Consider the following 12,143-nt stretch of genomic DNA (forward strand, 5'->3'; position numbering starts at 1 on the left):
TAATGCATCTGCACATCTCCTGTTTCAGTTTCCGAGCACCACGAACTGTGGACTCCTGGCACTTGTAACTGCTCAGCTACAACCAGACCACCTCCTCCAACACAGCCTTCTACTTTGGACTGAATTAGAGACAATGTAACAACTGTTAGCGGCCAGCCCTCACCACAGTTCTTTCAAAACAAGTGCCTGTGTTTTTCCTTCATAGACCTGCTCTCCCTGCTGAAAATAAGGGGCTCACCGGATTTCTCGCCAATCCTTGTCTCCCAGATGACCGTCCCTACTTCCCCAAATTGAGGTTTCAGGTGTTTTCCAGGATCTACTCTTGATGGACACAAGTGATGTGCAAATGGAGAGCCCACTTGAGGCTATTGACACATCATCAGGTTATGGCAAATACCAGAGGAAACATGAAAATGACAAAGTACACTTCAAGTTAAATTGAGGTTCCTGAAATTGAGTTGTTTCCATTTACATCTTTTTGGAGGGGCACCTGGGTGGCTCAGTTGTTAAGCGTCTGCCTTCAGGTCAGGGCGTGATCCCGGAGTCCTGGGATCGAACCCCACATGGGGCTCCTCCACTGGGAGTCTGCTCCTTCCTCTCCCACTCTCCTGCTTGTGTTCCCTGTCTCACTGGCTGTCTCTCTCTCTCTGTCAAATAAATAAATAAAATCTAAAAGAAATAAAAATAAAAAAATGAATCTTTGTGGAAACTTTGGTTCACAAGAATCAGCTCTATAATTATATTATAATTATATTATAAATATAATTTATACTTTGACATCACTTCAGAAATCCATTCATTGTGATCCATCACAGCCTATAAGGTACTCTAAATACCTATACTTACATTCACACCACCACCAACAACAAAAATCCTCTCAAAGGCATAAACTAAGAATAGTTGTTATCCCACATTTGCCAAAGTGACAGCGATTACTTGACGATATTATCTAAAAATTAACTTCTTAAAAGTATCCATTTAATGACATATTTCATAAAGTTTTACAAAACTGTGCCAGAAAAATGATCTGTTTAGGTATCAGTTGGATAAAATGGCATGATTGCATTACCCCTAGAAGCAAAAGGATGGCTTCATCATGTGTAAATTTATGCTGTTACTCATGGATTCTTTAATCCTATTATGTTATCTAAGCCATAAAATACTTTAAAGAAAATCATTTCTATCTTTCTTGCCTAGAACTGCTTATTATCTCTAGCTTTCTGCCCACGGGGTTCTGAATTTTCATTTTGCAAGGCATCAAACAGAGCATGTTGCTGGTCCGGCAGATGGTTACAATGTATGTGGCCCCCGGCATGACAGCTCTAGGGAGTGGATGGACAAGGGGTGAAACCAGCAGAGAGGTTTGGGTTCCAAACACTCAGAGTGCACAGACTGACCTCAGCAGCCAGAGGGTCCTGCCCAGCTGGGACCTGCCTCATCTTATGAGTCCATGCAGGACACCCACTGCAAGAGTAGCCTGGCCCCATGACCTGAACACACACCACGGTAGGCCCCATCCAGTGGTGGGGAGGACCTGCTGTCCACACAGAACTATCCACATTACACAACGGAAATTCAGGATGGAGGGCAGGAGAGAGGGAGGTCAATGCACTAAGGACCTTTATAATCTGAAACACAGGAGAAATCCAGTGTTTCCAGGAATGTTTTTCTATCCCCTGCAGAAAGGAAACTTGGAATCCAAATTAATGAAATTTATTGGAAAATGAGGGAGATATCTTTGCATACTTAGCTTGTGGCTCAGGCAGTCCTCCCCTGAGACATTAGTGTCACTCTTGGCTTCAACGGGCTCCTTGGAAGGAAAACAGGGACATCCTGGGGATCTTATTTATTTGAGAGAGCAAAAGAGAACAAGACAGAGTGCACAAGTGGGGTGAGAGGCAGAGGGAGATGCAGACTCCCCACTGAGTGGGGAGCTTGATGCTGGGTTTGATCCCTGGAGGTCAGAAGCCTGACTTGAGCTGAAGGCAGATGCTTAACCCACTAAGCCACCCAGGAAACCCAGGAAAGACTTTTTTAAACAGTGTTTTACTAATAAAAGTTTTATAGAATAGCAGATGTAAAAAGAAAATTTAAGTCTCCTATGTGTCCCTGCCAGGGCTATCCTTTTTTTTTTTTTTTTTTGTTAGTTAGTTAACATACATTACAGTATTGATTTCTGGAGTAGAATTCAGTCATTCATCACTTACATACACACTTAGTGCTGATCTGTGTCCTCCTTCATACGCATCATCCATCTACCTAACCCCGACCCACTTTCCTCTATCAATGCACAGTGTGCAGAGCTGCCTTGGGCTCTGAAAGTTCTAGCATGAGCCATCGCCACGGCAACCTGATGATGATGCACACCTTCCCCTCCATTTCAACTGTCACTCTGTGAGCCCAGCCCTTGCAGTTTGGTTAACAGGTATGAAGCTCCCCACGATGGGAAATCTGAACGGTTTTTCTACAGGTATGTTCGTGTCAATTTTCTGAATTCCTTCTCTCAAGTTGGCTGCCTCACTTTTAGAGAAATTTGTTTCTTTTTTAAATTTTTCTTTTCATTTCCACACTCCAATTTGTCCACAGTCTCAGATGAAAATTCTAGGTTTTCCATATTAGTTAATTTTGATTTTTCAATGAAACTGGCTTCCTTAAATAGCTTCTAAATTCAGAAAAGTGGACTGTTTCTGAATGACAATTTTGTCCATACTCATGCAGAGAACACACGAAGGGAATACAGCACACTGCTCTCAGTGGATCAGGAGGATCTTGATGCCATCCCAGCAACCTGTGATAGGGAAAGGAATTCCAGGGCAACCCTTCTCAATGTAGATGATAAAATCTGAAAGCAAGTGTGAGCAGTCCAAATCCAGAGCTTTACAGAAGGAGAAAAAAAACCAGGGACATTTGAAGGCCCCCTGTGCCCCAACACTGGGGGCCACGCTCCCCCTCCCCCACATACTCACCTCAGCCTGCCACTCTGCTCCCCGCACAGCTGGTGTATCGGGCCTGTCAGGCTCCTGGGGCCTAATCCTAACCCTAGGTCAGTCGACTAGGGGTCCCTCCCCAGGGGCCTGGAGCCATAGCGCTGGGGATAGGGGACCCCTGACCCCAGCGCTGGACTCAGTGTGCCCACCTGCAGTCAACCGGTCCCCTTGGGGCACCGCCAAGCATTCAGGACTCAACATTCAGACGAGCATTCAGGAGAACCGTCAGGCCCCACGAGCCCCCAGTGACTTCGACGGCCCCCAGCGTCACAACACTTGGGACCACGCTACCACTACCCTGCGTCATCCCCTCTGCCCTCCGCTCCAGTCGCAGCACAGCCAGCGCATCAGGCCTACCGGGCTCCTGGAGCCTAACCCTAACCCTAGATTGGCCACCAAGGGGAGCCTCCCCAGGGGCCTGGCGCCGCAGCGCCAGGGATTGGGGACCCCTAAGCCCAAGCGCAGGACTCAGCCTGCCACTGCGCAGCCCCCCTGGGGCCCTCGGGGTGCTGCCCAGCATTCAGGGCGGGAGAATGGGCAGGGACTCCTGAGCCCCCGGCAAAATTCGATGGCCCCACGAGCCACAATGCTTGGGCCCACGCTCCCCCTCCCCCACACTTTCACCTTGGCAAGCTGCCTTGCTCACCACTCAGGTGGAAGATCGGGCTTGTTGGGATCCTGGGGCCTAACCCTAAACTTTGGTCGGGGAATGAGGGGTCCTTTCCTAGGGGCCTGGCGCCGCACCGCATAGGACTGGGGAAGCCCAAGCCCCAGCGGCACTCAGCCTACTACCAGAAGGTCACCCGAGTCCCTAGAGGAGACGCCAAGCATTCAGGGCCGGAGAACCAGAAGAAGCCCCAAGACCCCTGCCACCTCGACGATCCCTATGCCACAATGCTTGGGTCCATGCTCTCCCTGCCCCTTGCCCTCACCTTGGCCCACTGCCCCACTCGCCCCTCAGCTGGCTTATCGGGCCTGCCAGCTTCTGGGGGCTAACCCTAATCCTAGGTCAGCTGCCAAGGGGCCCACTCCCAAGGGGCCTTAGCGCCACAGTGCCTAGGATTGGGGACCCCCGAGCCACAACGCCTGACTCAGGCTGCCACTGTGCCACCACCCGGGCTCCTCGGGGCGATGTAGAGTATTCAGGGCGGGAGAAGAGACAGGCCCACCTGAGCCCACAGCAACCTTCGAAGGCCCCTTGGGGCCACAACTCTTGGGCCCACGCTCTCCCTATCCCACGCACTCACCACGACCCCCTACACTGCTCACCAAACAGCCAGCGGATGGGGCCTGCTGGCCTCCTTGGGGCTAACCCTAACCCTAGGTAAGCCCCAGAGGAGCCCCTCCAAAAGGACCTGGTACCGCAACATAGGGCATTGGAGACCCCCGAGCCCCAGCTCCAGACACACCCTGCGGCCTGACCGCCACCCCTGCTGCTAGGGGCACCGCCATTCATTCAGGCAGGAGAACTGGCAGGGCCCTCCCAGACCCGGCCACATTCAAAGGCACACCGCGCCAAAACGCTTGGGCCCACGCTACCACTCGCCAGCGCCCTCACCTCGGCCCGCCCACCACTCACCGCACTGCCAGCGGATTGGGCCTGCTGGCCCCCTGGGGCCTAGCCATAACCCTAGGTCGGGCCCTGAGAGGTCCCTCCCAACGGGCTTGGCACCGCAACGCCAGGGATAGGGATCTCCGAGCCCCAGCGCCGGACTCACCCTGCCGCCCCGCCGACACCCGGGCCGCTGGGACGCTGCCGGTCATTCAGGGCGGGAGAACGGGCAGGGCCCTCTGACCCCCGGCGACCTTCCAAGGACCCCCGCGCCAACACGCTTGGGCCCAGGCTCCGCTCGCCAGTACCCTCCCTTCGGCCCGCCCCTCTGCTCCCTGCACAGCCGGCTGATTGGGTTGCCGGCCTCCTGGTGGCTAACCCTAAGCCTAGTTAACTCCCGAGGGGCCACTCCCAAGGGGCCTGGCGCCACAACGCCGGGGATTGGGGACCCCCGAGCCCCAGCGCCAGACTCAAACTGCCGCCCCGCCGCCACCCGAGCCGCTTGGGGCACCTCCGGTCATTCAATGCAGGAGAATGGGCAAAGCCCTCCGAACCCCCGGCGACCTTCGCAAGCGCCCTGAGCCAAAACGCTTGGGCCCACAGTCATGCTCACCAGCGCCCTCACCTCGGCCCGTCCCTTCGCTCGCAGCACAGCCAGCGGATTGGGCCTGCCAGGATCTTGGGGCTAACCCTAATCCTACGTCGGCCCCCCAGGGGCCCTTCCCAAGGGGCCTGGCACCGCAACGCCGGGAATTGGAGACCCAGCGCCGGACTCACCATCTGCCCCGCTGCCACCCGGTCTGCTATGGGCGCCGCCGGTCATTCAGGGTGGGAGAACAGTCAGGGCCTTCCGAGGCCCTGGCGATCTTTGAAATCCCCCTGCTCCATAACACTTGGTCCCACGCTCCCGCACGCCAGCGCCCTCACTTCGGCCTGCCTCTCTGCTCGCCGCAGAGCCGGCTTTTTGGGCCTGCCGACCTCCTGGGGGCTAACCCTAAACCTAGTTAAACCCCGAGGGGCCCCTCCCAAGGGGCTTAGCGCTGCAATGCCGGGGATTGGGGAGCCCTGAGCCCCAGCGCCGGACTCACCCTGCCACCCTGCCACACCCCGGGCCTCTAGGGACAACGCCGGTCATTCAGGGCGGGAGAACGGGCAGGGCCCTCTGATACCCTGGTGTCCTTCGAAGGCACTCCTCGCCAAAACGCTTGGGCCGACGCTCCCGCTCACCTCCGCCCTAACCTCGGCCCTCCCCTCCGCTCACCGCACAGCCAGTGGATCGGGCCTGCCGGCCTCCTGGGTGCTAACCCTAACCCTAGTTCGGCCCCTGTGGGGCCCCTCCCAAGGGGCCTGGCGCCACAACACTAGGGAGTACGTACCCCCAAGCCCCAGGGCCGGACTCACCCTGCCGCCCCGCCGCCACCCTGGCCGCTAGGGGGCTGCCCATCATTCAGGCCTGGAGAACGGGCAGGGCCATCTGAGCCACCGGTGACCTTCAAAGGCCCCCCGCACCAAAAGGCTTGGGCCCACGCTCCCGCTCGCCAGCGCCCTCACCTTGGCCCGCCCCTCCGCTCGCTGCACAGCCGGCGGATTGGGCCTGCCGGCCTCCTGGGGGCTAACCCTAACCCTAGGTCGGCCCCCGACGGGCCCCTCTCAAGGGGCATGGCGCCGCAACGCCAGGGATTGGGGAACCCCGAGTCCCAGCGCTGGACCCACTCTGCCGCCCCGGCCCCACCCGGGCCGCTAGGGGCGCCACGGTCATTCAGGGCGGGAGAACGGGGAGGGCCATCCGAGCCACCGGCGACCTTCGAAGTCCCCCCATGCCAAAACGCTTGGGCCCACGCTCCTGCTCGCCAGCGCCCTCACCTCAGCCCGCCCCTCTGCTCACCGCACAGACGGCGGATAGGGCCTGCCAGCATTTTGGGGCTAACCCTAACCCTAGGTCGGCCCCCGAGGGGCCCTTTCCAAGGGGCCTGGCGCCGCAACGCCGGGGATTGGGAACCCCCGAGCCCCAGCACCGGACCCACCCTGCCGCCCCGGCCCCACCTGGGCCATTAGGAGCACTGCCGGTCATTCAGGTCGGGAGAATGGGCAGGGCCCTCTGAGCCCCGGGTGACCTTTGAAGGCCCTCTGCGCCAAAACGCTTGGGCCCATGCGCCCGCTTCCTAGCTCCCTCACCTCAGCCCGGCCCGCTGCTAGGCACACAGCCGGCGGATCGGGCCTGCCAGCCTTCCCAGGCTAACCCTAACCATAGGTCGGCCCCTGAGGGGAACCTCCCAAGGGGCCTGGCGCGGCAACGCCCGGGATTGAGGACCCCCGAGCCCTAGCGCCGGACTCACCATAAGCCCCGCCGCCACCCCGGTCTGCTATGGGTGCCACCGGTCATTCAGGGTGGGAGAACGGTCAGGGCCTTCCGAGCCCCTGGCGATCTTTGAAATCCCCCCGCTCCATAATGCTTGGTCCCACGCTCCCACTCGCCAGCGCCCTCACTTCAGCCCTCCCCTCTGCTCACCGCAGAGCCGGCTTTTTGGGCCTGCGGGCCTCCTGGGGGCTAACCCTAAGCCTAGTTAACCCCCGAGGGGCCCCTCCCAAGGGGCCTGGCGCCCCAACGCCGCGGATTGGGGAGCCCCGAGCCCCAGCGCCAGACTCACCCTGCCGCCCCGCTGACACCCAGGCCGCTGGAACGCCGCTGGTCATTCAGGGCGGGAGAACGGGCAAGGCCCTCGGACCCCCGGCTACTTCCAAGGCTCCCCGCGGCAAAACGCTTGGGCCTACTCCCGCTCGCCAGCACCCTCACCTTGGCACGACCCACTGCTCGCCGCACTGCTGGCGGATCGGGTAGCCGGGCTCCTGGGGGCTAACTGTAATCCTTGGTCGGCCTCCAAGGGGCAATTCCCAAGGGGCCTGGTGCCGTAACGCCAGGGATTGGGGACCCCGGAGCCCCAGCGCCGGACTCACCCTGCTGCCCTGAGGCCACCTGGGCTGCTAGGGGCGCCGCCGTTCATTCAGGGCGGGAGAAAGATCAGGGCCTCCAAGCCCCCGGCAACATTCGAAGGCCCCCCGCGCTAAAACACTTGGGCCCATGGTCCCGCTCCCCAGCGCCCTCACCTCGGCCCGCCCCTTCACTTGCCCCACAGCCAGCGGATTGGGCCTGCCGGCCTCCTGGGGGCTATCCCTAACCCTTGGTCCGTCCCCGAGGGGCCCCTCCCAAGGGGCATGGCGACACAATGCTGGGGATTGGGGACCCCTGAGCCCCAGCGCCGGACTCAGCCTGCCACCTTGCCACAATCCGGGCTGCTGGGGGCGCCGCCCGTCATTCAGGGCTGGAGAACGGGTAAGGCCCTCCGAGTCCCCTGCGACCTTCAAAGGCCCCCCGCACCAAAACGCTTGGTCCCACGCTCCCGCTCGCCAGCGCCCTCACCTCGGCCCGCCCCTCCGCTTGCCGCACAGCCAGCGGATCGTGTCTGCCGGCCTCCTGGGGGCTAACACTAACCCTAGGTCGGCCCCCGAGGGGCACCCTCCCAAGGGGTCTGGAGCCACAATGCCGAGGATTGGGGACCCCCGAGCCCTGGCACCGGACTCACCCTGCCACCCCGCCGCCATCCAGGCCGCTTGAGCCACCTCCGGTCATTCAATGCGGGAGAATAGGCAGGGCCCTCCGAGCCCCTGGCGACATTCGAAGGACCGCCTAGCCAAAACGCTTGGGCCCACACTCCCGCTCAATAGCACCCTCACCTCAGGCCGCCCCTCCGCTCGTCGCACATCCGGCGGATCGGGCATGCCGGCCTTCTGGGGGCTAACCCTAACCCTAGGTCAGCCCCTGAGGGGCCCCTTTCAAGGGGCCTGTGGCTGCAACGCCGGGGACTGGGGACCCGCAAGCCCCAGTGACAGACTCACCCTGCCGACACGCCACCACCCGGGACGCTAAAGGCACCACTGGTCATTCAGGGCGGGAGAACAGGCAGGGCCCTCTGAGCCACCGGTGACCTTCGAAGACCCCCGCACCAAAACGCTTGGGCCCACGCTCCCACTTGCCAGCGCCCTCACCTCGGCCCGCCCTTCCGCTCGCCGCACAGCCAGCGGATCGTGCCTGCGGGATCCTTGGGGCTAACCCTAACCCTAGGTCGGCCCCCGAGGGGCACCTTCCCAAGGGGCCTGACGCCGCAACGCCGGGGATTGGGGACCCCCGACCCCCAGCGCCGGACTCACCCTGCCGCCCCGCCGACACCCGGGCCTCTGGGACGCCACCGGTCATTCAGGGCGGGAGAACAGGCAGGGCCCTCCGATCCCCGGCAACCGTCGAAGGATCCCCGCGCCAAAACGCTTGGGCCCAGGCTCCTGCTCGCCAGCACCCTCACTTCAGCCCACCCCTCTGCTCACCTCACAGCCAGCTGATTGGGCCTGCCGGCCTCCTGGTGGCTAACCCTAAGCCTAGTTAACCCCCGAGGGCCACTCCCAAGGGGCCTGGCGCCACAACGCTGGGGATTGGGGACCAACGAGCCCCAGCACCAGACTCAAACTGCGCCCCCGCCACCACCCGAGCCACTTGGGGCAACTCCAGTCATTCAATGCGGGAGAATGGTCAAGGCCCTCCGAACCCCTGGCGACCTTCGAAAGCGCCCTGAGCCAAAACGCTTGGGCCCACCCTCAGCTCGCCAGCGCCCTCACCTTAGCCCGTCCCTTTGATCGCAGCACAGCTGGTGGATCGGGCCTGCCAGGATCTTGGGGCTAACCCTAATCCTACCTCGGCCCCCGAGGGGCCTTCCCAAGGGGCCTGGTGCTGCAACGCCGGGAATTGGGGACCCCCGAGACCCAGCGCCGGACTCACCATCCGCCCCGCCACCACCCGGTCTGCTATGGGCGCCGCTGGTCATTCATGGCGGGATAACGGTCAGTGCCTTCCGAGCCCCTGGCGATCTTTGAAATCCCCCCGCTCCATAACGCTTGGTCCCACGCTCCCGCTCGCCAGTGCCCTCACTTTGGCCCGCCTCTCTGCTCGCTGCAGAGCCGGCTTTTTGGGCCTGCCGGCCTCCAGGGGGCTAATGCTAAGCCTAGTTAACCCCTGAGGGGCCCCTCGCAAGGGGCCTAGCACCGCAACGCCGTGGATTGGGGAGCCCCGAGCCCCAGCGCCGGACTCACCCTGCCGCCCTGCCACCACCCGGGCCGCTAGGGGCACCGCCGGTCATTCAGGGCGGTAGAACGGGCAGGGCCCTCCAATCCCCTGGGATCCTTCGAAGGCCCCCCGCACCAAAACGCTTGGGCCCACACCCCCTCTCGCCTCCGCTCAAACCTCGGCCCGCCCCTCCGCTCGCCGCACAGCTGGTGGATCGGGCCTGCTGGCCTCCTGGGTGCTAACCCTAACCCTAGTTCGGCCCCTGTGGGGCCCCTCCCAAGGGGTCTGGCGCCACAACGCTAGGGAGTACATACCCCTGAGCCCCAGCGCCGGACTCACCCTGCCGCCCCGCCGCCACCCTGGCCGCTAGGGGGCTGCCCATCATTCAGGCCTGGAGAACGGGCAGGGCCCTCTGAGCCACCGGTGACCTTCAAAGGCCCCCCGCACCAAAACGCGTGGGCCCACGCTCCCACATGCCAGCGCCCTCACCTCGGCCCGCCCCTCCGCTCGCTGCACTGCCGGCGGATTGGGCCTGCCGGCCTCCTGGGGGCTAACCCTAACCCTAGGTCGGCCCCCGACGGGCCCCTCTCAAGGGGCATGGCGCCGCAACGCCAGGGATTGGGGAACCCCGAGTCCCAGCGCCGGAATCACCCTGCCGCCTGGCCGCCACCTGGGCCACTAGGAGCGCCGTGGTCATTCAGGGCGGGAGAACGGGGAGGGCCATCCGAGCCACCGGCGACCTTCGAAGTCCCCCCACGCCAAAGCGCTTGGGCCCACGCTCCCGCTCGCCAGCGCCCTCATCTTGGCCCTCCACTCCTCTCACCTCACAGCCGGCCGATCGGGCCTGCCTGTCTCCTGGGGGCTAACCCGAACTCTAGGTCTGCCCACGAGGGGCCCCTCCCAAGGGATCCGATGCTACAACGCTGGGGATTGGGGACCCCTGAGCCCCAGCGCCGGACTCACCCTGCTGCCCCGCCACCACCCCGGGCCGCTAAGGGCTTAACCCGTCATTCAGGGCGGGAGAAAGGGCAGGGTCTTCCGAGGCCCCTGCGACATTCGTAGACCCCCTGCGCCAAAACGCTTGGGCCGACGTTCCCGCATGCTAGCGCCGTCACCTCGCCCCCCCCCTCCGCTCGCCGCACCGCTGGCGTTCGGGCCTGCCGGTCTCCTGGTGGCTAACCCTAACCTTAGGTCGGTCCCGGAGGGGCCCCTCCCAAAGGGCCTGGCGCCGCAACGCCGGGGATTGGGGACCCCCGAGACCCAGCGCCGGACTCACCTGCCGCCCCGCCGCCACTCGGGCCACTGGGACGCCGCCGGTCATTCAGGGCGGGAGAACGGGCAGGGACCTCCGACCCCCGGCGACTTTCGAAGGACCCCTGCGCCAAAACACTTGTGCCCAGGCTCCCGCTCTCCAGCACCCTCACTTCGGCCCGCCCCTCTGCTTGCCGCACAGCCGGCTTTTTGGGCCTGCCGGCCTCCTGGTGGCTAACACTAAGCCTAGTTCACCCCCGAGGGGCCACTCCCAAGGGGCCTGGCGCCACAATGCCAGGGATTGCTGAACCCCGAGCCCCAGCGCCGGACTCACCCTGCCGCCCCGCCGCCACCCCGGGACGCTTGGGGCACCTCTGGTCATTCAATGCGGTAGAATGGGCAAGGCCCTCCGAACCCCCAGCGACCTTCTAAGGCCCCAGTGCAAAAACGCTTGGGCCCACGCTCCCCCTGGCCGGCACCCTTACCTGGGCCCACCCCTCCGCTCACCACAGCCGGAGGATCTATCCTGCTGGCCTCCTGGGGGCTAAGCTTAACCCTAGAAAGGCCACCGAGTGGCCCCTCCAAGGGGCCTGGCGCTGCAACCCCGGGGATTGGGGACCCCCGAGCCCCAATGCGGGACTCACCCTGCCGCCCCACCGCCACCCGCTCATCTAGGGGCGCCGCCCGTCATTCAGGTCGGGAAAACGGGCAGGGCCCTCAGAAACCCCAGTGAATTTTGAAGGCACCGCGTGCCAAAACACTTGGGTCCACGCTCCGGCTCGCCAGTGCCCTCACCTCGGGCTGCCCCTCCACTCGCCGCACACCCGACAGATCGGGTCTGCCGGCCTCCTGGGGGCTAACCCTAACCCTAGGTCGGCCCACGGGGGCCCCTCCAAAGGGGCCTGGTGCAGTAATTTGGGCATTGGGGACCCCCAGCCCCATCGCCGGTCTCATCCTGCCACCCCACCACCACCCAGGCCGCTAGGGGTGCCGCCGGTCATTCAGGGCGGAGGAACAGGCAGGGCACTCCAGAGACATTCTAGGCCCCCAGCGCCAAAACGCTGGGTTCCTCGCTCCCGCTCGCCAGTGCTCTCACCTCGGTCCGCCCATCTGCTCGCCGCACAGCTGGCGTTTGAGCCTGCCGGTCTCCTGGGGGCTAACCCTATCCCTAGGTTGGCCCCAAAGGGGCACCTCCCAAGGGGCCTGGCGCCGCAACGCCAGGAATTGGGGACCCCGAGCCCCA

This window comes from Ursus americanus, chromosome 5 (assembly GCF_024610735.1).
Source record: "Ursus americanus isolate L20-20 chromosome 5, mUrsAme1.1.p, whole genome shotgun sequence".
Taxonomy (NCBI): Eukaryota; Metazoa; Chordata; class Mammalia; order Carnivora; family Ursidae; genus Ursus; species Ursus americanus.